General features: G+C 44.2%; 1 protein-coding gene across 15 annotated transcripts in view; it reads right to left on the bottom strand.

The window, feature by feature from the left end:
- The window catches only part of FHL1 (four and a half LIM domains 1), a 58911-nt gene extending 32840 nt beyond the window's left edge, over positions 1-26071 (bottom strand). For 2 of the 15 annotated variants that reach the window (XM_070604403.1, XM_070604419.1), the window contains exons 1-2: positions 6551-6636; positions 4895-4965 (exon numbers count right to left, since the gene is read on the bottom strand). The gene's annotated coding sequence lies outside the window, so the exon portion shown is untranslated. Of the gene's footprint in view, positions 1-4894; positions 4966-6550; positions 6839-20542; positions 20579-24813; positions 25074-25613; positions 25713-25854 lie in introns of those variants that run through there. The other 13 variants (XM_070604401.1, XM_070604407.1, XM_070604416.1 and 10 more) reach the window with 13 other exon arrangements.
- Positions 26072-26364: the final 293 nt, after the last annotated feature.

Below are 26364 nucleotides of genomic sequence, written 5' to 3'. Positions count from 1 at the left end.
CGCCATATATTGCCAAATAATGTTCCAAAAGGCTTTTTTATCAACTTATAATGCTACCAGCAATGAGTAAGTGTTTATCAGTTTCAAGGCTATCATATTAGCATTGTTTTTTTTGTTTTTGTTGATTTAATAGTTGAAAAATGTACCCTGTTGCTGTCTGAATATGCTTGTCTTTGCATACCAGTGAGGCTGAACGTTTTTCCATGCATTTACTTACTTTGTGATAAAACATGAATGTCTTTTACTGGCCCAACTACTGAAGAACTCATTCAGCTAACAGTTATGAAGCATCTACCATGTGCCAGGCCTTACAATCTATATGGGTTCTGTGCATCATATGGAAATCAATTATCTTGCCAAATTTACCGCAAACTTTCCCTGGTGTGTTTTCATTATTTATTTTTTCCAACTTTATTGAAGTATAAATTAACAAAAATTGTATATATTTAAGGTATACAACGTGATGATTTGACGTATGTATACACCGTGAAATGCTTACCACAATCGAGTTAAACAGCATGTCCATCACCTCAGAGTCACCGATTTTGCGTGTTTGGTGAGAACACTTGAGATCTACTCTCATAGCAAATTGGTATATATTTAAACCTGTTGATCTTCCTTTCTGACTTCTTCTATCATTTTGTAGCTTACAAGGTATCTCATATGCAAGGATTTGATAATTATCCTATTTTCTGTGGTCTTACCCTGTAAGTTTTCTAAGAGTCTCATAAATATATTCTCCCAGAATCATAAAATTGAAAGCTCTAATCCCTACTTCGTGATTCTTGAGCTTCAACACATCTAGCTTTTTTACTAGAAGCCCTGAATTTAAAACAAGTTTTAAAATACAAGTTAGATTTATCTTTTACATAGGCTTGGTTGTACTAAAAATAATTGAGTCTTTTAACTTACCCTGCGGCAACTAGAACTGAACTCAGGTTTATCTATGATGGTTCAACCCAAAATAGCCTGGCTAGGCTCTCCTCTGTCTCAGGCCAAAGAAAAAGATATTTACAACCATCACCGCATGACTGCTCTTTCTTAGGACTGCTTTAGGGTCGAATCCCTTGGCTACTCAGAGAGGGGGGTCGTCAGACTAGTAGTGGGCGAACCTGATGCTTGTTGGGACTGCAGACTCTTAGGCCCTCCCCCATACCTGCTGCATCAGAATCTACATGTTAAAGTTTGAGAAGCACTGGGGTAGACCGCAGGATTCCTCCAAACTCTGTTGATGTTCCTTCTCTGAATCAGACATCATCAGGAGGGATCCCTCTCCTCAAATGTTTACCCTCGACCCTTTGAATGCACCCCCTTAAAATGAACATCACCCAACATCGTGTACCTGAGTATGAACAAGTTGTGTGGGGTTGTTTTTTTGTTTTGTTTTGTTTTGTTTTTGGTGAGGAAGATTGGCCCTGAGCTAACATCTATTGCCAATCTTCTTCTTTTTTCTTTTGGAAGATTGTTCCTGAGCTAACATCTGTGCCCATCTTCCTCTATTTTGTATGCGGGACACCACCACAGCATGGCTTGATGAGTGTGTAGGTCTGTACCTAGGATCTGAACCTCTGAACCCTGGGCCGCTGAAGAAGAGCACACAAACTTAACCACTACAGCACCACGCCAGCTCCAATGAGCAGGTATTCTGAGAGAAAGGATGGCTCTTAATTTGCAGCCTCAATTTCATCTAGACCTGGGGTTGAAAACTCGCATGCCTGTAAGAGCCAAGCAGGTCTTATAAAGGAGTAAAACATTCAGATAATGGCAAGCGACCCTGTCCTTGGTGTCAAGGAGTATCAGAGAGTGGTGGAGACTGTGGCACATTTCAGAGTTCACGTTCCATCTAATTACAGCAGCTATTTGGCTCCAGCCTTTGTTGCCACAGGAACACAGGCTCAATATTGCCAGATCTTCTGATATTTCAAGAGAAGCTGAAAACCTGGACTTCTTCAAAATGCGACATCTCTCAATTTTTAAATGCTAGCAATTCACTTAAAATTTTAAAAGAACACCTCTGCGTGCCAGATCCAGCCCACCAGTTTGAGACCCTGGTTCTAGACTGATGATTTCCAAACTCTTTAAGCCTGGGCAAACCATCTGTGCAGATTTTTCATGCTTACTGCCAGGGCACCAAGAAGAGAGGTCACCTCAATATTAATGGCACAAGTCGAATCACTATGAACACTGTATTTTAAAATTTTGTGTTTTGTGAATATTAAAAAGTGTCAAATCAATAATGAAACTGACCATATGTCAGGGATACAAATATTTCCCAGGTGTGGAAGACTGTTCAATTAATGAACAATATTTCACCACTACAGAAACAAACACACAGAGCGCCCAGCTCAAGTATGCGTTAAGAATTACGTTGTGTTCAAGTTTTTGCTCCAAATAATTCCGTAGCTAAAGGGCAGCCAAATGGAATAATTTCATGTTCCTGAATTGTAAAGTTTACCTGTGATAAACGCTGCATTAAACACAGAATGGGATACGTTATCATTTAAAAAACCAAAATATCCTCATGCGGAAACCGCAAAGTCCATTTCCCTAAACTGTTCAATTATTCCAAACAAACGTTAAAAAAATAGAGTGTGAAATACACAGCTTACATCTGGTTTTGTGTGCGGAGCAGTTGGGTGCCAGGCACAGCTGCATCCCCAGCAATTATCGCATATTTTATTATTTGCACATGCTTAAATGGAGGTGGCATACATCACAGGCTCAAAGAGCACACTGGAGACAGGAACTCTGAATTGTACCCATGAACCCATACTGGTGTGCTCAATACTGGGCAATTTAATTAAAAAAGGAAAATCAATGTTGAGTTTCCTCATCTGCCAAAGGGAAAATAATCTAGGGATGCCCTATACTTGAAGACTATCAGACCAAAATGTATTACTCTTTTTGTTTTGCTCACTCCTACATTCCTGGCCTGGAACATAGTAGGGCTGCATGAATGAATAACTAAAAGGAAGAAAGATCTCAAGCTACAAGGGCATGGTGACTGTTGAACCATTTTACATCCGTTCCATACATCTCTGTCACGGGGAAACAGAATTTAACAGGTTCTATTTAACTGACTCCCCTGAGAAACTCACTGCTCTAAAAGAAAACCCAATGATGCTAAATTTTGGTCAAATTAAAGCTATCATTGGGGTATTCTTAGTATCACAAAACCGCTTCAAACGTGTTCAAAAAACTTCAATTGAAACGTTCCATTTTACAAGAATACAGTCTTGTACACACAGTTTCTATCGAAGTTTTCTACTGATGAAGTGTGTCAAAGCTACAGATGGCTGTGGAATTACTAAGGGCAAACAACGCCCGTGAATGGCCTCGGTCCGCCGGCCAGCGTTTGCAACGAAGGTGGTGGGAGGACGTTTTACCCTTCTGCGTATCTCCTTCAACAATCTAGCCTGTTTCCGTGGAAAAATCAAAATAAGAGCTGTGGAAGGGCTGAAGGGCACAGAGCTGAAACCTCCGCTCTTTAGACAGAGCACCGTGCTTTCCAGCTGTGCCCTAGGGCCACCGAGGAGTGCGCGTCACAGCCTCCTCCTCGAGCCACGGCACTTCGGCTTTGGTGTTCTCTGCTGGGGTTAGGTGTGAGCTTTGATCAGAAGACAGGTTTCTCTCACCAAAAAAAAAAAAGTTTGAAAACAACCGTTTTACGTAAAGGCGGATAGCTATGTCACAGCTTAGACCTCAAGATGTAAGAGTCGCTCTCTGGCAGCTGAACGAAACTGCTGAAGCTTTTGTCCTCGGGCCAGTTTAAGCTCCAGGCTCTGGGAAGGACTTCTGACTACCCCCACCATGGATGAGACCGATAAAACTCAGATTAAACACTTCCAAAAATCTGTCCTACGTTTTTTTACTCTTTAAGGTTTAATATATTTAGGTATTTGAATATATATATTTTTAAAATCTGTGAAGAATTCTGCAGCAAGCAGACGTAACAAAGCCAATTATCATCACCTGGTGAGCATCCACCGTAAGAGAACTAAAAAGACCTACACTGAATGAGGGACTGTGCATGGAGGTGGGGCAGGGTGGAGCGGAAGGCACAAATGTAGCCACCTTTTGGCGGCTGAAACTGGGAATGCTGACTGGTCTGGCGCTGGCAAATGGTACACCCTGTCTTGTAAATACATGGAGACTGCGGCCCCTTACGTTGTGCCTGGATGCGAGTCCCTCCTTTCATTACTTTCAAAGGCGAATGTCCCATCTCTCAAAGAGAGACCTGAGCAACCCTCAAGCGTCACGGAGTATCCACAGGCCACTGTGGCTAACCCAAGAGGACAGAGGAGGCCTACCCACTGCATGGCAAATGAAAGGGCTGCTCAATCTCTAGTGAGAGCAGCAATGCCCTGAACTTTAGCACTAATCTGAAAAAACCGTGCTGGCCCATGCTCACGTCACTCTTTGGGTTCCCATCACCAGATTTTGCAGTGGCAGTCCCACACCTTGGCTTCTTTCACCCCGAGGCATACAGGTTGCTGACAGTTGATTGGTGAGCCCAACCTCCTCACGGCTATCAGCAGTCTCTTCCCTCCACCCCAGGACTTGCTCCATGCAGCTTTCCTGCTCCCTACTGTCCAGCCTGCGACATGAGCAGAGCTTTATTTTCAAGCAGACTTTCTAACAGTTCTGTTGTGCTTGGCACATTCAGTTTTCATGCCCTCAAATTAAAAGCAAATGAGATTTTTTTTTTTCCTTTGAAAAGGCCTCCCCCAGAGAGTTAACATTTAGGGTAAACAGTGATATTGGTTGGGTCAATTAAAAGGAACCCTCCTAAACTACTGTACAAATAAAGCTTTTCGTTCAATTTCGACCTTAACACCACAAATTGGAAGGCTGGAGATCAGCGGAGGAATTTGTGGCAATTAGTAAAACTTACCTCACACTGGATGTGTGGAGAATGGGATGTATTCTGCAAGGGCTGGATACGGTTGACAACTTCCGACGTGCCTAAGTTAGAAAAAAACGAGAATCAAGAGGCAAAGTTACCTTTTCAGAAGAAAAGTTAGAAATTCGAAGAAAAATCAGTCAACTTCCTTTGAAATGGCTCATGGGAACACATTCTACCCTGTATGTACAACTTTTAAAGTTAAAGGAAAACTGCCAAGATGTTCTGCGTATTTCCCCAAATGTCTGTTTATCATATAACATTCGCCCCGGCAGTGGATCTGGCCCCTCATTATCAAGCTGTATTAGCTCGAACACTCAGCATTGTTAAGCGGAGTGAGCTCATGGCCTATTTCGGTTTTAAATTAACATTTGGCAATCACCCTGGTAATCAAAACAAATGACTCAGTCGTTTAGAATAGATTTATTAGTTGAGCCCTTTTTTCCCCTCTTTTAACATCTTTAGAATATTTTGCCACAGGAGGGCTCAGATCCAGACAAAATGTAGAGCACAAGTCACCAGAGGAATATTTAGAGGCGTTGCCATGGAGACGAGGTGCCTTGTGACTGCTGAAGTTATCTCCAATCAACAACAGGATTAGGATGCAGGCTGCTTGGGCAGGTTCATCCTGGTGCGGATGGTTCGGCATCACTAGGAAACAGGTGTGCCCTGTGCATTTCCCATCACCGACAACGACAGTACACCCTGACGTGCTGCCCTCCCCGTGTCCACGGGGCCTCCCCACGGCACAGTCAACCACTGCCTCACCCGCCCCCCATTATTCAGAAAGGACTGGCTGGGGCTAAAGAGAAGGGAAGTGTGATCACTGTATTATGCCCAACGTGTGAGATCCTGAAACTCATACCAAAAGCACTTTCATATCAACTGTGAAATGTACACAAGCAAATGAAATCTGAGGGAAAGACAGCTCCCTGGGGTGGGGGGGGGGGGCTCTGTGCTGTCCTCTACTCTATCCCCCATGCCCAGAACAGTGCCTGGCACACAGGAGGCTCTCAAGGAGTATCTATGGAAGGAAACAGGACAAACGTAAGCCAAGGAGGACAAACAGGCTCACAGCCGCCCCCCACCCGAACCAACCGCTCCCAGGCTGATCATCAAACAAGCAGTGGTTAGAGTTTAAAAAAATGTTAATGTACTGGAAAAGAAACAGCTGGGCCACTTAGTTCAACAGGCTAATGAGTTCATCTGTTTAGAGAGCTTAATGACAACTGTCATAGTTGAAAACAACTCTTCCGAACTCAAAATGGCCAAGTCTGCTGACGATAAGGACAGGGTTCTTGTCTGCCAGGTCAAAAGCCCAGGGGAAGTCGAATTTGTGCCAGGAGCGAAGAGCTAACTTTCAAAAGCGAATGTTTAAAAGTGACTGACTTCAAAAGAACACCTTCTAGTCCTCTTCCCACCTTTACTTAAGTAGAGATAATACTTTCATATTCTATCATATGAACATGCACTATTTATTTCATGTTAGGTCTCCTTGGTCTCACAGGACTTTTAAGTTTCTTGGTGGCAGGGGCAGCAATCCCTTATTTATTTTCTATCTCCCAGTGCTTAGCATGGTATGTACATACAAAAGGCTATTCCGAGTCTTATCTCCCACCTCCCACACCCCACTTATAGGGAACTCACTGTTTCTAGAAGGTGCCACACCCTTTCATGCAGCTGCGGCGAGCATGCAGCATGGCACAGCTGTTCACAGCAAGGGTGCCAGAGGCATACTGCCGGGGGTCAAAGACTGGCCCCGCCTCAGCCTCACACTCGCCTCATAATGGTAGCCGACCTCACAGGCTGTGAGGGGACAAGAGGGCAGCGCCTGTAAGCACTGCCCGGTGCCCCACGCTAAAAGGTACTCACTGAATTTCACAAGGTTGTAAACTATCATAATCTTAATAAAAAGTTAAAAAAAAGGTACTCACTGAACAGCAGACATGCAATCATCACTATTATTATAGCAGGCTCACAGAAAAATGTTATCAAACTTGGATAACGATTTCACATGCTGCCACAAACACTTGGCACCAAATATACCCCTCTGTAGATTCAATGCAACTGGAACTTCAAACCTGACTCCATCACACTCTACCCTTAATATACCATTTCATTTTGCTCACCCTTCCAGAATTGACTTTTCCTGGAGATAGATTTGATCCCTACCGGGTTTTCCTTGAAGGAATCCCATCCTCTACTTAAAGAAGGAGAACGGCTTCCTCCTAAGAGCCCAGCCCTGCCAGCACCTTCCCGTCTCCTCTCTGTCTGCTCCCCACCTCTCCAAGTCCAGGCTTTGCGAGGTCCCTCGGCAGTGGGGAGCGGGGGAAGGGGCAGAGAAGTTGTCTTTTAGTAACCACACCAAGAGCCTGGGCTCTCCTTTCCAGAGGAAGTCCTTGCATGTCATGTTCCCTGATACCCTCCAGAGGGCAGAAGAGAGAAAGGCCCAAAGGCTGAGCGGGCAGAGCTCTCACACTGGGGTCCAACTTGGGACCCTGTCAGAGGTGTCTTGTGTTCCACAGTTCATGGATTCACCATTAAGAACTAGTCACAAAGAACGATAAAAACGTACAGCGAGATTTTACCAGCATTTGTATCTCCGTTTCACTTTATTGTCTGTGGCCCACTTAACATTTCGTTGGAGTTGGGAGGATCAAGACACTCGTGGCAGGTAAAGTTGTGTATACTTTTCGATCTGCAGTGTGTAACTGTGGCTTTGACTAGACATAACACAAATTGTGCTGACGATATTGCGCAAGTCAAAGAATAAAAGCAGAACAGCAGCCAAACACACTGGGTAAAACATGATGACAGCAAAGAAATCCAAAATAAAACGCAAACGCTTTAGGGTCGGGGTCATGCTTTAAAATAAATCATGTTAATCGCATCCCACCCTGACAGAATTATCATAAGTGAAATTAGATAAACCATTTACATTATTCCAGAAGCCAGTAGCCATGTTCTAGCGACATTTAACATACACAATGTTCTCTTTCAGGTTTAACAACAGTATTGTGGTCACAGACACTGGCGACCCCATCACTACTGACAGACAAGCTTAAACAATCTCCAAATCACCAATCAATTGGGCGAATTATGTGGAAAAATAAAACCCAGAGACAGCAGCTGTTTGAATGAACCTAAAAGACCAGATGAATCAATCAAAATGGACGAGCCCCACAGATTCATCAACTCCTCTAAATTCTTTGAATGTGATTGTCATGGTAACCGTTTCTTAATCATGTCCTTCAGAATATTTTCTCCCACCTAAGACACCAAAGGGTGGTGAAGCCCAAATATCTTCTTAATTAGGCACACTTGTGATGGTTACGGATGGCTCAGACTTCTCATTTCTCCTACTTTCATACTTTTATTCAAATGCTTACGCTACTGTGGTAGTCAGAAAAACTGGTATATGCACCATTCAAAACACATTTAAATGTTATGATAAAACACAATAATAAATACAAACGAGATGGCCACTGGCTCATTTCCTTCAGCAGAACAACTGATAAACTGGCTCTCATTCAGCAAAATGATTTATTGGTATAAATAAATGGTTCAGATGAAACATACATTTTTAATAATTTCAAAATAATCAAGATCTGCAACATAATCAAATCTTTAACAATATATTAACTTAATAAATAAAAACAAAAGGATATTATGTTACAGAAACACAATAAAATCTAATTTTATGTTCTTATATTAAGATTTAATATTGAGTATATCACCAGATATACTCTATAGTACGTCTGGAAGATCATTTATTCTGTGCAAGTTTCTACATTTAATTTTATATAATATAATCATAACCTTCTTCACAATTTGGAAAGAGAAAGGTTTTATCCTTATTCAGTTTGGGAAAAGACAGGGTATACTTTTACAAGGTATCTACTTGATATACTACACATTTAAAGTTGTGATCTGTCTAGATTTTTACAGTTCCTTTAGAAATCCAAAAAGCAGAGTTTTACCTGAGTTAGAGTGGTGAGCCATTTTTAAACCTTGCATTGGAATATATATATAGCCCTTTAAAATATTGAATTTGCTTTCATAGGTTTCCAAACTAGTAAGTAACAAGTGTCTTTCCTTCTGGATATGGCACAAGCTATGAACTAACACAAGGTGGAAAGGCGAACGGTGTTCCCACTGTGCTCCAAGCAAACATTAAGAAGCTCTTTCGATGAGCCACTTCTGGACGCAGATTTAAATAAGTTTTTGGTCATAAAGGGGGGGATAAGAAATAAAAACATATTTGTTTATATTTTAACTGGAGTATTAAAACATTAAGAATACTTTTGCAAGAAAAGCAAAAATAAAAAAGTGAGACTATATCATACTAAAGAGTTTCTGCACAGCAAAGGAAACCATCAACGAAATGAAAAGGGAACCTACAGAATGGGAGAAAATATTCGCAAATCACATATTTGATAAGGGGTTAGTATCCAAAATATATAAAGAACTCATACAGCTCAATAGCAGGAAAACAAACAATCCAATTAAAAAATCGGCAGAAGATCTGAATAGACATTTTTCCCAAGAAGACATACAGGCACATGAAAACATGCTCAACATCACTAATTACCCGGGACATGCAAATCAAAACCACAGTAAGATATCACCGCACACCTGTTAGAACAGCCATTATCAAAAAGACAAGAAATAACAAGTGTTGGTGAGGATGTAGAGAAAAGGTAATCCTTGTGCACCGTTGGCGGGAATGTAAATTGGGGCAGCCACCATGGAAAACAGTACGGAGGTTCCTCAAAAAACTAAAAATAGAACTAGCATATGATCCAGCAATTCCACTTCTGAGTATTTACCTGGAGAAAACGAAAATACTAACTGGAAAAAATATATACATCCCCATGTTCACTGCAGCATTATTTACAATAGTCAAGATATGGAAACAGCCTAAGTGTCCATTGATGGATGAATGGATAAAGAAAATGTGCTATATACATACAATGGAATATTATTCAGCCATAAAAAGAATGAAATCTTGTCCTTTGGGACAAGATGGATGGACCTCGAGGGCGTTATGCTAAGTGAAATAAGTCAGACAGAGACAGACAAATACTGTATGATCTCTCTTATATATGGAATCTAAAAAACACAAGCCCATAGATACAGAGAACAGGTTGCAAGAGGCGGGAGGGTGGGAGAAACGGGTGAAGGGAGGCAAAAGGTTAAAAAAAAAAAAGACTATAGTTACTTTTCCATATATTTCGTTGCATAATTGCTGGCTAATGAGCTCTATGAGAATGAAGAAAAGCAAAAAAATACAACATTAAGAATACCTAAGAATAAAAAAGCCATCAATAACAGAATAGAGGAACATAAAATTATCAGGCATTAGGAACAAATGAGAACACAAAAAAACAAACCAAATGGCAAAACCCAGCAAGAAAAATGGAGCGGCAAATATTTGCTAAAGTCAAAAGGTAAAACCTTGAAATTCTTGTCCTTTGCCCTAATGTTCAGTGGTATTTTTGTTTTGTTTTAAAAATACAGAGATTGATGTCCTTTCAATGACTATTACAGCAGCTCCCAAATAAAACAAATGACAAAATAAAAATTCACTTAATTGACTGATAGGCTTGAATTAGTCATTGCCAAGTTTGCAACTTTCCCACAGCTCCAAGCATTCTTTCGTTAAGGGAAACAGGATTTTTCCCTGCCATGATGACCGCGGGTAGCTTTCTGGGTGAATACAATTCTGTATTTTTATATAACTCACTGGGGACTACCCGCTCCCCGAATTAGAACTCCTCAATCAAAGCAACGAGGGACAAAGGATGAGTACAGATCCATAGAACGTGACAATTCTGACAGATGCATCTAGACAGCACCGGCTACCCCAGAAGTCTCAGATGAACCCCTCAGCCAAGGACATTCTAACCCGGCCCTCACTCCCAAACCATCACCCAATCTTGTCCGTTCGTCCTGCAAAGAGCTTTCATACTTTTCCTTCCTTATAATCTCATTTCAACAATCCTAATTTGGCCCATCATCACTTCACACCTAGACTACTTCATCGGCCTTTTTAACTATGGACATGCGCCCTCCTTCATATAGCTTCCAGAATCATCTTTCAAACAGATCACTCCCTTTCCCCCTAACCTCCCTCCAATGTGATCTAAAGGCCACATTTCTGGCATGAAATTTAAGGCCTTCCAATCAGACTCAAACCCACTTTTCAGCTTCCCCATACTCAGTTCTGGTGTTGGCTGCCTCCCTGCCTCTGAGGTCTGTCACCACTGGAGAATACAGGTACTTTGGCTCATGCCACCCTCCCCTAAACCAGCGATTCTCAAATTGGCTGCACCCGGGGAGCCAGAGCCACTAGTGACATCTGGGTGCACTCCCTCACCCCCCCGCAACAAGCTCCGCTAGATGAATGTTGTATGCAGCCAAGTTTGAGAACCACTGCCCCAAATTACCACAGCCCACAGCCGTCAAAGTGTAGGGAGCATCAGAATCTCCTAGTGGGGGCCTGGCCTGGAGTGTAGCGATTAATTTCATGCACTCCACTTCAGGCAGCCTGGGGTTCGCCAGTTTGGATCCTGGGTGCGGACCTACACACCACTTATCAAGCCATGCTGTGGCAGGCCTCCCTCATATAAGGTAGAGGAAGATGCGCATGGATGTTAGCTCAGGGGCAGTCTTCCTCAGCAAAAAGAGGAGGCTTGGCAGTGGATGTTAGCTCAGAGATAATCTTACTCAAATAAAAAAAATAAAGAATCACCTAGGGGGAGGGGGTTGTTAAAACACAAAGTGCTGGGCCCCATCCCCCCAGTTTCTGATCCAGTAGGTGTGTGGTGAGGTCCATGAGTTTGCAGGTCTAACAAGCTCCCAGGTGATGCTGATGCTGCTGGTCCAAGGACCTCACTTTGAGAACTACTGGTCTTCAGTTGTAATTAGCATAATGATATAGTATAAATATATGTACCATATATGTCTAATAATAACTTACATGTACACTTCATTTGGCAAAAGGGAATGTGCCATGGTCTGGAATCTCTTCTATTATGACCTTGTACTGTTGTTTAACTTTTGAACACATCTGTTTATGAACCAACCCACAGAGTGTCTTACAGATTATCTAGTCCGACTCCCTTTTTATAAACTGAGACCCGAGAGAGAAAGTGATTTGCCCAAGGGATCAGATGGTTCTTCGCAGAACTTGGGCTAAGATACAAAACTCCTGACTCTCCTCCTCCCCCTCAGTTCAGGACTCTTTCTACCACGTCCTTAACGCGTCTCTAACAGCTTCTCCCACTAGAATGGACATTCCTTGCTTGAATAGATCACTTTTGCTTTTAATATTCCCCACAGCATCCTGCAGGCCTAGCAAAGTGCCTTGCACATAGAGTAAGTACTCAATAAACGTGCTGATCTCATTTTATGAAGTTCTCAGCCTCATACTTTATAAGCTGGGTTTGGCACTGCATGAACTGTTTCCTTAAGTGCTGGCAATTGGGCAGCCCTGCTCCAATCCATTAGCCATAGAGGAAATTCTTTACATCAGCACGCACGCTGCCTGCATCTGCTGTAGGGACACTAACAAACACATGAAGAAAAATTACAGGAGTTTTCAAAGTGGAAGGAGTGGGCCAGCCCGGTGGTGCAGTGGTTAAGTTCACAGGTTCGGATTCTGGGCACTGACCTACACACCGCTCATCAAGCCATGCTGTCGTGGTGTCAGCAAAAAGAGGAAGACTGGCCACAGATGTTAGCTCTTCCTCACCAAAAAAAAAAAAAAACAAAAGTAGAAGGAGTGATATGTTTATAAGGTGACACAATTCAACTTCCAAGTTGTGTGTCAGAAAACGTTTACAAAGTACCCTAAGTTCCATTTTACACCTAACAAGCCAGCGCAGCAGTAAAAACCTGGCAGTTAGGAAAGTCTAAAGCACACTTCGCTGGTGGTTTGAATACTTAGGCCAATGGTCCTCCAACGTTTTTGTGCTGAGGCTCTGCCTCCTTGTTCCTTAACAGAAAATACACAAGTAACTGAACTGAAGGTAAAGAGGGGAAGAGAGACAAAAAGGGGCCAAAGGGTGGTGAGAAGCAGTTGGGTGAGCAGCAAGTGGCAAGAGGATGTTGTCACATACCTGCACAGTATGCCACTGCCACTAGACCTCCCCGGGCCTTCCAGCAGCTTGACTGGGGGGAGAAGGAGCACGACCATGCCAGGCCTCATGGCTGACTGAGCCTGTCTATACCTGTGATGCGAATACATTATGATCTGGTCAGACCGTGACCTTTGCTCTCTCTGCAATGGACAGGAGCTGCTGCACAATGAAATCAGCTGCAGAGCCTGGTGTCGATCGTGAAGGCGACCACGAGGAATGCACTGGCTGTGCCACCGTGTGGTTCACCACCGGCACAGAGTAACCCGTGATCTTGGCAATGGGACTGGAATCCCCAGCCTCCATCATGGATTGTGACTCGAGGGAGAGGTTATTTCTGTCCCTTCTCTTCTCCTTCCCCTGTTAACGTCCGCGGACTCTAACAGAGGGAGGACCACATGCATAGTCAATCAGGCAAGCAGTGAAAGCAAGAAAAAATACATAAAAGTTTGTCTAATAACGGGTGTGACAATGAGTATACATAACAGATCCATACACAAAAGTTGAATTCTGATATACAAAGGAAATTTAGTAAGTTAAATAAGCGAACTCTATAACCAATTCACCCTTTTATTAGTATTTTTTCAGGTAACTGGATGAAGTTTTTCAGCCTGGGTCTAACCGCAGACCGGAGGGACACATTCCATGAGCAACCACATCCCCAAGAGATCCACCCCTTGAGCGATCGCCCTCATTTATGTTCCAACCCTTGGTGCCTTGGCAGTTTTCTCTCCTCCAGGGACTTTATCATCACCGTAATGGTTGCTTGTCTCCCTCAGTCTCAACATTCCTCTCAGACCTGATTCCCTCTCTGCTTACCACCGCCTACCAAAGAATGTTCTATTTCACAGGCAGCTCAAGAGAGTAACAGATACTTGTAGTTGCTCACAATAATCACCCCATTCCAATATACAGAAACTATTTACAATAAGACCTTAAAAACCCTCATCTTTTCACACGGGTCTACTGTAGAGCTGGCTACACCGAGTTCTGGTGTTAGGTCTCTGCTACTACCAGCTATGCAATAGCCTTTGGCCCAAAGCGATCAAACTCCGACCTGGATATTGGCTCAAAGAGTTGGCATGAGCTCATCAACTGTCACTGTTGCTAGTGTCACCACAAATGCAAGAGTGGCAAAAGAGCTCACTGGGTTGTAGGGGAGGGAATTTGTCAAGTCTGGGGCTCCACTCCACCGCAAAGATGGCATGATGCCCCAGTGGTGGCAGATGAAGTCCCAACCCAGTGCTCACGCTGACCTGTCCATACTTCACATTAGCATTCACTCTGTGTTGTGCGTTCAATAGATTTTGATAAATGCTGAAGGGTTTTAAGAAAACCCTTTACAATACATTCTGAGGAGCAATAAATCACCTTACTTCAATACAATTTTAATTGCTTTAGTTTTGTAAAAGGAATTATCACAGGAACATTATAATGTAAATCATTCATTTCTTTCTCTTTTTCTTCTCTTTTCCTTTTTATTTTGGTGAGGAAGGTCTGCCCTGAGCCAATCTGTGACAATCTTCCTCTATTTTGTACGTGGGTCACCACCACAGCATGGCTGAGAAGCAGTGTAGGTCTGTGCTCAGGATCCGAACTTGCCAACCCTGAGCTACCAAAGCAGAGGCTGCGAACTTAAGCACTACACCACCAGGCCGGCTCCCCATTCATTTCTTTTTAATGATTCACCATTTTAAAGACTGTCTACAACACAGCCCCACAAACATACTTAACTTTGATAATCTGAAAACCAACGATTCACAACTCTCAAACCTCCAGCACAGCTCCAAACCTGAAAGGAGTTTCAAGAAACTACTGGACCACAAAACAAAAAGGAAAAGAGCCCCCAAGACGCTATCTGACATGTTGGAATTTGTCTGCTGATGGCTCGGTCTGAAGATGTTTAGAAAAACAGCTTTGTCGGGAGAAAGCAGAGCAGTGTAAGAGAAGTAGCATTAGGAGAAGAAAAGAAAGGAAGAGGAAGAAAATCAGGAAAGGAAGACAGGGGAGGGCAGAAACAGTAGAAATCAGGAAGACACATGGAGACTAGATGCAGGACACAGCAACAGCAATGGCACGGAGAGCCAACTAGACACAAAAAACAGTGACACGAATTTCTTTGAGGGAGTGAGGAAGGGACAAACTGCGTCTCAATACTATAGCCCTTAAATTGCCTAATTATTCCTTCAATTGGATATGTCAATGAGAAAGTAACATTTAGCATTTTTTTTGGAGGAAGATTAGCCCTCATCTAACTACTGCCAATCTTCCTCTTTTTGCTGAGGAAGACTGGCCCTGAGCTAACATCCATGCCCATCTTCCTCTATTTTATACGTGGGACGCCTACCACAGCATGGCTTTTGCCAAGTGGTACCATGTGCACACCCGGGATCAGAACTGGCGAACCCCAGGCTGCCGAGAAGCAGAACGTGCGAACTTAACTGCTGCACCACCAGGCCGGCCCCACATTTAGCATATTAAAAGCTTGATTTGCACATGTGCAAAGATGGTACACCTCCCATCCACAGAAACCTGTTTCAAATCTTTTGGAAGCTTCAAGGGATAGGGTTATTCCTGTGTAATGATTATACGCATACGCTAGCTGGAGGTATAGATATATATAGATGTAAAATATTTATTCTCATTTTTCATTTTTACTTTATGAATAAGTGTGAAGCACAAATCAAATTATTTTATTTGTCCTGTTCTTGGGGAATTTGACATCTCACTGTAACTACTTCAGAAGAACATATACCGCTTTTCCATTTTATCAGAGTTGCTTCTCTCCATCCAAGTATGTAATGAGTCTGTTTAATAAGGATGCTGTAGTTTACTTGCAGGCAAAATTCTTAAGTACTCATCTTTAGGCAATCAGGAAAAGGTTCTAGGAAGTCCTACCTGGAATCTCCTTGTAATACTATTTTGTCTTAAACATAGAGAAGAAAATTGCATTTTAGATATACATCTAGTCTTTGGAGAGAGAAGGATCCACAAACTTTCAAATCTAAGTTTAGAATGTCGTTCTCCCACAAAAGCCGATCACTGGTGGCCTGTGGATGGGGCAGAGGGAAGAAGGGCCCTGTGCAGAGGGCCACATGAGAACTTCGGGGGAGTGATCCAAATCTTCTACAGGTGACTGTGGCAGTGGTCTCTTGTGTTCATACACCTGCCAAAACTCATCAAATTGTATGCCTTAAGCGGATGCAGTTTATTGTACATAAACAATACGCAATAAAGTTGACGTTAAATTATCTTGACAATCATTCCATAATGTAAATCAAATCATCACATTGTACCCTTCAAATACATACAATTATATTTGTAATTCTTCCTTAATAAAGTGGGGGGAGTGGATACTGAAGAAGTGGCTCTAACCAGGGCCGACTGACTGCTTTATCTAGAGTTGCAAGTATAAACTTCCGCCTCCTATTAGTTTGTCACTTGGTTTCTTTCTTTAGCGGGGTTAGGTGTGCTTACTATGTTGGACAATTCCTTCCCAGTTCCTTTCTTACAAGGGCCAGAGCATCTTGTGGCCTAGAAGGGACGGGCCTAGGATGTGAACATGTGAACTGACCCTGGCATTTGGAGATGCAGAATCTGTGACAAGGAACTTAGCGTCTCCTTAGGTTCCAGAAGCTATCTGGTCAAGGGCTTTATCATTTTATGTATTTTAAACTACAATTATTTACAGGGTGTTTCTTGAAGCTGTTGAAAAACACAAAAAAATTGTTAATTCAAATGTCTAAATCCAATATTATAGCTTAGTGATATAAATATCTGGAGACTTTATAATTTGTTTGTGTATGTCTGTGCACACTGTTTAGTCCCTAAGGAACCGGGAGAAGGGTGGGGTTTGTGGCCAGCCCCGTGGCCGAGTGGTTAAGTTTGCACGCTCCATTTCGGCGGCCCAGGGTTTTGCCAGTTTGGATCCTGGGTGTGGACATGGCACCACTCATCAGGCCATGCTGAGGCGGCATCCCACATGCCACAACTAGAATGACCCACAACTAAAAGTATACAAGTATGTACCGGGGGGCTTTGGGGAGAAAAAAGAAAAATAAAATCTTAAAAAAAAAAAAAGAAACCTGGGGGGACACCTGTGACTTCAGTCCACCTGGCCAGCTGCAAGTGCAGACAACTGCTTATGTCTATTGGCAGACGCCAGCCATCAGCTTCACAAACAAGAATGATGTGTAAAACCGGAGCTGGCATGGATTCACTGGAAAACCAATCCTCAACGTCCTCCTAATAAATCACACATTTGAAATCTGATAGGAGTCAAGCAGCCTCACCCACACTCTAAAACTGAAAGTGAATGACAAAACTTATTTATGAAGTACAGAAATCTAGTTTTGTACCATCCTAGTCAATACAACCTTGATGATAAACCTCTGCGTTCCCTGCTAGCAGACACTTCCCTCAGTATTGAAAAGTCAATTTAAAACCTTGTGGATATTACGAATTCTTTTGATTAGAATGTCCATGGAACATTTTATGTCTTGGAATATATATAAGATCCAGAGAGTTTTTATGTGGAAAAATAAAATATAAATTCTACAAGCAGCAAAATGCTGACAGCAAAGACTTAGTTTGATAGTCCTTTTCTTCTAGGTTTCACTGCTTTAAAAAAAGCAGTACACTTGTATCTTCTATCGGTGCACTGGATACCCGTAGTAGCTCAAATATGAAGTACAAGCAAATCCCAGTGGTTGAAATAGAGAGGATACCCCATTTTTAGAAGAGAAAGACAGTGTAGTAGGGGAAGCTGGAAGAGCTCGCTGCTCGCTGACAGTGCACATATTTGTTAGCAGGCAGTAATGAAGAACAGGAGCGAAACCTACTGAAGAACACACCCCTAGGCGAGGCTACAATTTTCTCATTTGTTCGAATAGTAAGCCCTTGGCAATGAGCATCCATATTCACTATTTCACGTGGCTTTAGCATTTGCTGGGGCCCTGGCTGCAGAGAAGGGATGATTTTGTGTTCACAGGTTTACATGTATATGCAGCCTGTGTAATCTCTGTGCATATCTTGTTTAAGTCTATTCTATCAGTGACATTTCCGTATCAAGGAACACCAGCTCTTCTCACCCCACACCTGCTCGGGGGAGAACAGCTTTCCTGCCCATCCTAGGCTGAAAAACAGACCCGCCCCAGTCCAGGCTGGGGTAACTGTCATGCTGATAAATGGGGACGGGGGAAGACGTACCAGCAGATGCACATGATGATGTGGATACACCCAGAGCCCGGAAAAAGGAAAGCGGGCAGTCAGCTGGACCGAAAAAGAGGGACTCAGAGTCAAACACACACACACACAAAGGAGACACAGAGAGAATGACCCACACAGCTACAGAAAGAAACAAAGAGGGGCAGGGAAAGAAAGGGAGGAAAGTTTAAGAACTTATTTTTTAATAGTGCCAGATTAAAACCACCACCATGTGTATGTGTGTGTTTAATGGCATCATAGTGCCAGCATGGGCTACGATCTGTTAACTTTCTAAGTTTGGAAGCAGAAGCAATCTTTAAAATTTCTTGCCCACAATTTTAACAGACACCTCATTTTATAAAGAAAAAAATACTTTCATGCTGGAATAGCTCTAATCGTGGTCTTCCAGGCTAGCACGTGTAAAGACTCTTAGAGAGTCATTTTTCATTTCTGTGACTACAGGTGGTTCTTGCCCCATGAGCTGGAGGAAATGAAACTGAGGGCTAGATGCCCGAAAGAGGTTCCCTACCACGAAAGTTCAATTTCAATAAAGCAAATAATATGAAAAATTCTTGCACGGCTCGCAACTGCTCTGGTCATTTTCTGAAATTTGGAAATACTTGGCCTTTTTGGTTTCCTTTAGTATAGTTAAATACTTCCACCGTGAAAGCTTGTTCTTTTGAGGGACAGGCCAACAAAAAGTTCTTGATTGTAACGACTTTTTAATCAGGAAATAAAAATTTACCTAGGTATGGAGGACCTAAACATTCAAACCAGAACTCCGTCATTAACAAATACTATGACCTTGGAGCAAGGGCTTGACCTCTTGGAGCCTCAGTTTCCTCCCGTGTAAAATGAAGGGGGGTGCGGATTGACAGCCCCTTCTAGCACTGAAATTCTATTACTCAAGTTGGAGGAGGAGGAATTTTAAGGAGCTCACCTGAGGAGGTCACAGGATAGTTTTCTAACTTCCCAGCGGCCTCCCATTTCACTCCTTGTGACCCTGTCTTCAATCTAGAGATGCAGCACTAAGTCAGAAAATCTTTTGGTAAACTTTAAAAAAATAACATAGACTACATTTCTAAGTTGGAGATTTTGCAATGGACTTGAGTCAACCATTTAAAAAATCACTGTATTTTAAAAAGGAATACTCATGTACTGAATAACGACGGTTCGGTCAATGACGGACCGCATATACGATGGTCGTCCCATAAGTGAGTACCATACAGCCTAGGAGTGCAGTAGGCTACACCATCTAGGTGTGTCTAAGTACACTCCATGACATTCGCATAACGACAAAAATCACCTAACACATTTCTCAAAACGCATTCCCATCGTTAAGCAACGTATGACTATACAAAACACTGTCACTAATTTTTGGGTGACGGATTATAACTCATTTTTATTTTCTTCTTTAGGCTTTTCTGTATTTTCTGAATTGCCCTCCAATGAAAAAGTACCACTCATATCATTAAAAAGTTAGATTTTCAAAAGGATTAGTGCATTCTTGCAAGTTTTATCAGATCTCTCAAGTCTATTCTAAAATCATTGGTGGGGGTAAAAAATCAGGCTGTATCACAATGCGTGTCCATACCCAGTGGCTGATTACCCAAGTGGCTGATTGCTGCAGTCGGAACCATTATTATAATCAGAATCTAGGGCTCACAGTCCTGTGTGGAAATCAAAGCACGCATTTTATCTAAATAACATTTCTTTTTTTCCCAGCATCCTGGCCCTTGAGAATCATGGTTAAAATTCCTTCACAATTTAAAGTAAATGAAATGAAACATGAGGTCCTTCTTCTACCCACAAAAAGAAAAAAAAAAGCTTGCCAGACAAAATATGATTGCTATTGGGCTTTTTATTTTTCCTCTTTTTATGCTGTAAAACACAACACATCAAAACTTAAAGTAAATATTTAGCTCTGAAAACAAAACACATCCCCCATATGGAAAACACAAGTATGAATTTGATGACGTTTATTATAAAAACAACTGACATGGCAAACACAAATGTTTAAAATGTGTAAAAAGACGACAAAACGAAATGCTGTCGTCACTAAGTTCTATGGGACAGTCGTAAAAAAAGGTAAAGGGGAAGCTGCTGGAAGGATACACACACAGTCAATTAACTTTCAGGTTCACGGTCATCAAAACAGTGTTTGAAAAATTCAAGTACGATAGTAAATGAAGTTCTCCAAAGTGACAATCGCGGTCTCAATTTGGGGAGATCTCTAGAACAAAGTCCACGTGGAACTCAATTCTTACCAGTTAAGGAAGGTGCAATGACTCACCTCTCCATTCGTTCTCTCCCGGCGTATACTCCATCGTCTCCCACACGTCACCTCTGAAATTACTTTTTATCCAGGACCAATTACTCAGCTCTCTGCAGCATGCTCCTCTACTCAACCCCCTCCGGCAACCCCCAAGCTTTAGAGCAAGCAGCCAGGGACAGTGGCTCAGTCGCGGGACTTTTCAGTTCAAATCCCAGCTCTGCTGCGCATCAGCTGTGCAATCTTAGAAAGTTACTTCACTAACCTCACCTGTGAAATGCGCATCATACCCACCCTGCAGAGTTGCTGCGAGAATCAAATTACATAACAAGTGTAAACTCAACTAGCATATTTTCTAGAACTACAGTAGGCCTTCGAGTAATGTCCGTTCCCTTTCTCCCCCTATTCCTGGCCACTCACTCCAAGTATGACCAAATTTAACATTCGTGGTTTTAATTACTCTCAAGCAAGCTCAATGGTATATAGGACATGCAGTCATTTTAATTTTGTTAAGTAAAATTTTGAATGGAGCATGCCACAAGGGAGACAGTATGATGTTGTGCTCAAAACCATGAACTTCTAAGGAGTAAGATAATCTTCACTTTGATGTCTACTTTCAGCCTGGACCAGCTGTGAGACCTAGGGCAAGTTACTTTACCTCTCTGAGCCTGGTTCTTCATTTATAAAATGGAGAGAATTTACAATATATACAAGTGCCTGGCACAGAGCAAGTACCATAAATGATAGCTGCTATTGGTCTTTTAATTAATAACTAGTTACTGTTAAGACAAGTGAAGTGACTCCAGTCAACTTCTCAGTCACATCAAGACAGTTATTGTTTTCCACTCTCCTAAAATACATTTTACTGCATTTTCTTCCTAAGGAAGATTGGTCCTGAGCTAGCATCTGTTGCCAATCTTCCTCGTTTTTTTTTTTTGCTTGAGGAAGATTGTCACTGAGCTAACATCTGTGCCAATCTCCCTCTACTTTATGTGGGACGCCACCACAGCGTGACTTGATGAGCGGTGCCAGGTCCATGCCCAGGATCTGAACCCGCAAACTCTGGGCTGCTGAAGTGGAGCATGCGAACTTAACCACTATGCCACTGGCCCCTACATTTTACTGCATTTTGTAGAGGAAATTACATCAACCTCAGTGCTATTGACGTTTTGAGTCAGATCATTCTTTGTTGTGGGAGGCTGCCCCGTGCACTGGCCCTACCCACCAGACACCAGTAGCATGCCCCACTCCAAGCTTGTGACAGCCAAAAATGTCTCCGGACATTGCTCAATGTGCCCCGGGGGGCAAAGTTGCCCTGGTTAAAAATCACTGGTCTAGCACTCTCCACAAACAGGGGAACCCTCAAAGATCTCAGGAAGCGGCCCTGCAGGAAGGCAAAGGTTCACTCAAGTTACTATTTAGTATTACTTGCTCTCTGGGCTCCATCACCCTTTTTTTTTTTTTTTTTTGAGGAAGATTAGCCCTGAGCTAACTGCTGCCAATCCTCCTCTTTTTGCTGAGGAAGACTGGCCCTGAGCTAACATCCGTGCCCATCGTCCTCTACTTTATATGTGGGACCCCTACCACAGCATGGCTTGCCAAGTGGTGCCACGTCCACACCCGGGATCTGAACCGGCGAACCCTGGGCTGCCGAGAAGTGGAACGTGCGAACTTAACTACTGCACCACCCGGACGGCCCCTGCATCACCCATTATTATCCACAATTCAAAGCTGGTCACAGAAAAATAATTCTTTTGGCCCAATTTGCTGTCAGCAGACGCTTTAAGTCATAGGAAGGAATGCTGGCCTGGCCATCTTCCTCTCATGGCTCAATACAGTGACACAAAATGCTGAACTTAAATCTCAAGAAATCTGCTATGTCCTATCTACTTTACATAAAACTTATCTTTTCAAAAAAGGCCACAGGCCTTAAGATGACTTATAAACCGCGTTATTACCCAAAATGAAAAAGTATGTCTTAGTTGGGAAGGTGAGAGAGAATACACGCAGTGAATAATTCCCTGGAAAGAAGCGACTCACTGTTTGTGCGGGTGAGGCATGGGTAATGCACGTGAAGTGTTATGTTAATGTCGAAAAGACTCCGGACAACTCTTGAGTATTCACAACAAATAAATTCACTGCCTAGTTTCCATTTTCATAACCGCACCAGAAGGCAGGAGCCATTTCTTATCCTCTGCGTATCCTGCACCCAGCACTCAGCCTCCACCGGAGGCGGGCACTCGGTAAATGTTTGTTGAATAAATGAATGGTCATACATTCTGCTTAATTAAATACTCCGGTGACCAAAAAAAGCAGCTTTCTGTGCTCTGGTCCAACAGCAGCTGAAAGAAAAGATCTTTTAAGAGAAAATAATTACAGTCCACTCTCTTTTACCCCAAATCCAAACAACTGGAAAGTTCAATTAACCAAAAAAATTTTGTAGGCAAAAGTTGGGGAAAGCAGCCAAATAGATAAGGCCTAAAGTTCAAGCGAGCACGAACATTTGTTCAACTCCCACAAGGTTATAAAAGCCAAAGCTGCTGGCACCAGAGGGGAAGAGGCAGGGGGGTGGGGAAGGCGACCCGGAGGTAGGCGAACGCAGGAGTCAGGAGTCGGGAGCAGAGGGTTAACTTCCATCCCTCCCACTAACTGTCATTGCTTTTAAACGTTAAAACTTTAGGAGTGGTGGTCAATTTCTTACACAGAGGCTTGATTTACAAATTACTTTTCTAACGGATAGTAGCAAAATCTTTAAGAATATTTTGAAAGATATTCGGTTGCACTTTTGTTCATTTCTGAACTTTGTTCATCTTTTTTCCCTCCACTCCCACAGGGCAAACAACAGGTTCTCAAAAAGCTGGGTGACAGACACGCCATTTACTCCTTTTGTCTGGAGAAGCTTAAAGCCCACCACTCATCAACAGGCTTCTCTCTGTAAAAGACTTCACCCCTCTCAGCATCCTACTCAGAAGCGAAAAACAATCAGACTTAAATTGTATTTTTATATGCACTATTTTTAGATTGCTGTGTGTGTATAGAATGCGTATCACATTAACATTATAAATGGTGCATACAACAGTGCTTATTTAAATGCATTTTCGTCTATCTTTGAGACCAAAAATCTGTATTTCCAGTTTAGCATCGCCAGTAAACAAATAAAATAATCTTATTTAAGCGGTCCATTAGATTGATACATACTAAATTAGCTCCAATGCACTGGTATCACACAAGAGGAATTTTGCCCAAGTAAATCTTACACAAATTTTAAGTTTTACTCGAAAACCTAGACTTGGTTGAGAAAAACGTGTTCCATCTCCAAAAACTCAATATGGGAATGGTAGGCTTGGAATTTCAAAAGCCATCTATGCTCACAGAATCTATATGGTAGTCTTAGACTACACACCTTTCGAGGCGGTTTGCACAAATCATGACCTCTCTGACCAATTTCCTGGTGCATAAAGATCATATTCTGCTCTTAAAAATGTTAAACAAGCATTTTTAAAGACTGAAGATAAAGACCGGGTTAGAACCTTCCGTAACCAAAATGGGAAAGCACTATAGCCTCACCACCTTAACGACCTAGGCCTTTTTAACACTTGTTCCTCTTAAGCAAATGTGAGCACGAGTTTCCAAAGGCCACAGTTCCGTCCCAGGAGCCCTCGCTTCCTCGGGGTAAAGAACCGGGAGGGTTCTGCTCCTGGAGAAGGTGAGCTGGGGAGGGCAAGGCTTTGCAAACGTCCAAGGGGCCCATAATTTAAACTTCTATTCTGCAAATGTTCCCACTTCCAAGGAACAACATAAAATTTACATTAAAACTGTCTTAATCAAGATAAACAAAAAAAATTATTCCTGCTGCTCTATAAACTTGCCATAGATTTGATAACCCAGGGAAGAATTACAGGCAATTACAAAATGATGGCTCCAATTAGGAAAACTGGATCTGTTCCAAATTCAAATCAAAGGGGGCTCAGATAATCCCGATGGAATAATTTAAGTGACTATAGAGGACTTCAGCAAAGACATGCGTTTATTCTATTTCCACCTCTTCTGAAAGCCAAGCGAAATGGTACTGCGATGCATCTCTCGCCCTTCAGGAAATTCAAAAACCAAAGCTGGTCCCCTTAATAAAGCTTAGTCTCTTCTTTTCCCAAGGGGTCTCCCGTACAGGGTTTTTGTTGTAAAGGGCAATCAAAACAACCCTGAGAAACTCGCACAGTCCCAAATGCAGAAAATAACCTAGCACTGAACACGAGCCACGCACAGTCTTCCCTCGCTGATTTTCAAACCTCTACCTCGTCCCGGACGACTGAGAAGAGGCCGCGAGGAACGGAAGAGAAAGAAACTTCGAAAGCAGAAACCTCTCTCCCAGAGCCTAGAACAGACGGCACCTTGGAGGGATTGCGTGCTTTTTGAGACGGAGAGGTCACACCCTGTAGTTTTGAAAATCCACCATCTAAGGCTCAGCCCACGTGATAGAACCTTCCTCTTGCTTCTCTAGGTTCCACGCTGGAGCTGAAATCCCTCGCTCTCCCCACCCCCATTCGCCAACCCCTCACCACCCTCTTAGAGAGAAGAGCCACAGCGGGCCCTCCCCCTCCCTCCTCATTCTCTCTGCACCCCACCCCCACTCCTCCAACCACCGCCCTCCCCCTGCATCCCCGTCGAGTAAACCAAGAGGAGCCCCCTCGCCTCCACTCCCTCTCATCCCCGACCCCAGCCACCCTCGTGGAGCAAACCAAGGCAGGGCCCCCCTCACTCCCTCCCCAGTCCCCGCCATCCTGGATGAGAAACCAAGGGGAGCCCCCCACTTCATCTTCACTCACTCCCCACAACCCCCGCTAGCTCTTCTGGTTGAGAAAACCAAGAGGCGCCCCCACCTCGCCCCACCCCCACTGCCCGTCATCCTTGGTGAGAAAGCCAAGGGCCCCCTTCACTCCCATCCCACTCCCCACCATTCCGCAGTGGAAAACAGGGAGAGCCCCCTTTGCACTCCCACGCCCCCCCACCCCACCCTTCTCCCTCCCCAGTCGCTGCCCATCCCCATCGCCCGCCACCCCAGTGGCGAAAGCCCACGGGAGGCCGAGGCACGCACCACGGGGACCCCACGGTCGGCCATCCCGCAGCCCGGTGCGCCCCCCAGCCCCCACACCCGCCCGGTGGCCGAGGCCGCGGCCGCGGCCGCAGGGACCCCGCCCTGGCAGGCCGGGCAGCCGGCCGGCGGGGGCCAGCCCGGGAGCGGCGGCGGCGGGGCAGGAGGGCAGCGGCTCCCCCGGGACGCGGGCCGGCGGGCGGGAGCACACACGCACGCACACGCGGAGAGAAAGCGGGCTTACTGCCTGGGGATGCTCGCCCGCGCAGCTGTCTCGGCGACGGCCGCTGCCTGCACCGAGGCCGAGGCGCGGCGGCGGCGGCGGCTGCGGACTGAGCCCCCTCGGCCGGGCGGTGGATGTAGGGCGCGGGAGGGGCGCGAGGGGAGGGGCGCGCGGGGGAGGCGGGGAGGGTGGGGAGGGAGGGCGCGCGCGCGGGGGCGGGGGCGGGCGCGGCGGGCCTGGGGCGGGGCGGGGCGCGCGCCAGCCGGGCTCTGCCCCCGGGGGCTGCGGTGCGGGGCTCGCGCGCGGGAGCCGGCCGGCCGGGGGCGGGGGCGCCACGCACCCCGCGCGGCCACGCGCCCCCGCCTCGGGAGCAGCCCGGCTGCCTGCAAGGCGCGGGCGCGCGGGGAAGGTGGCTGCGAGCTGGCGGTGGCGAGCGCTTCCCGGAGGGCCGGCTCCCGCCTGGAGGCCGAGAGGAGGGCGGGCTGTGGGCGCCCGGGGCCCCCCTCCCTCGCGCCGCAGCCTTCGAGGCCG

The sequence above is a fragment of the Equus przewalskii genome, chromosome X, assembly GCF_037783145.1.
Source record: "Equus przewalskii isolate Varuska chromosome X, EquPr2, whole genome shotgun sequence".
Classification (NCBI taxonomy): domain Eukaryota; kingdom Metazoa; phylum Chordata; class Mammalia; order Perissodactyla; family Equidae; genus Equus; species Equus przewalskii.
This window is presented reverse-complemented; position numbering and strand designations above follow the sequence as displayed.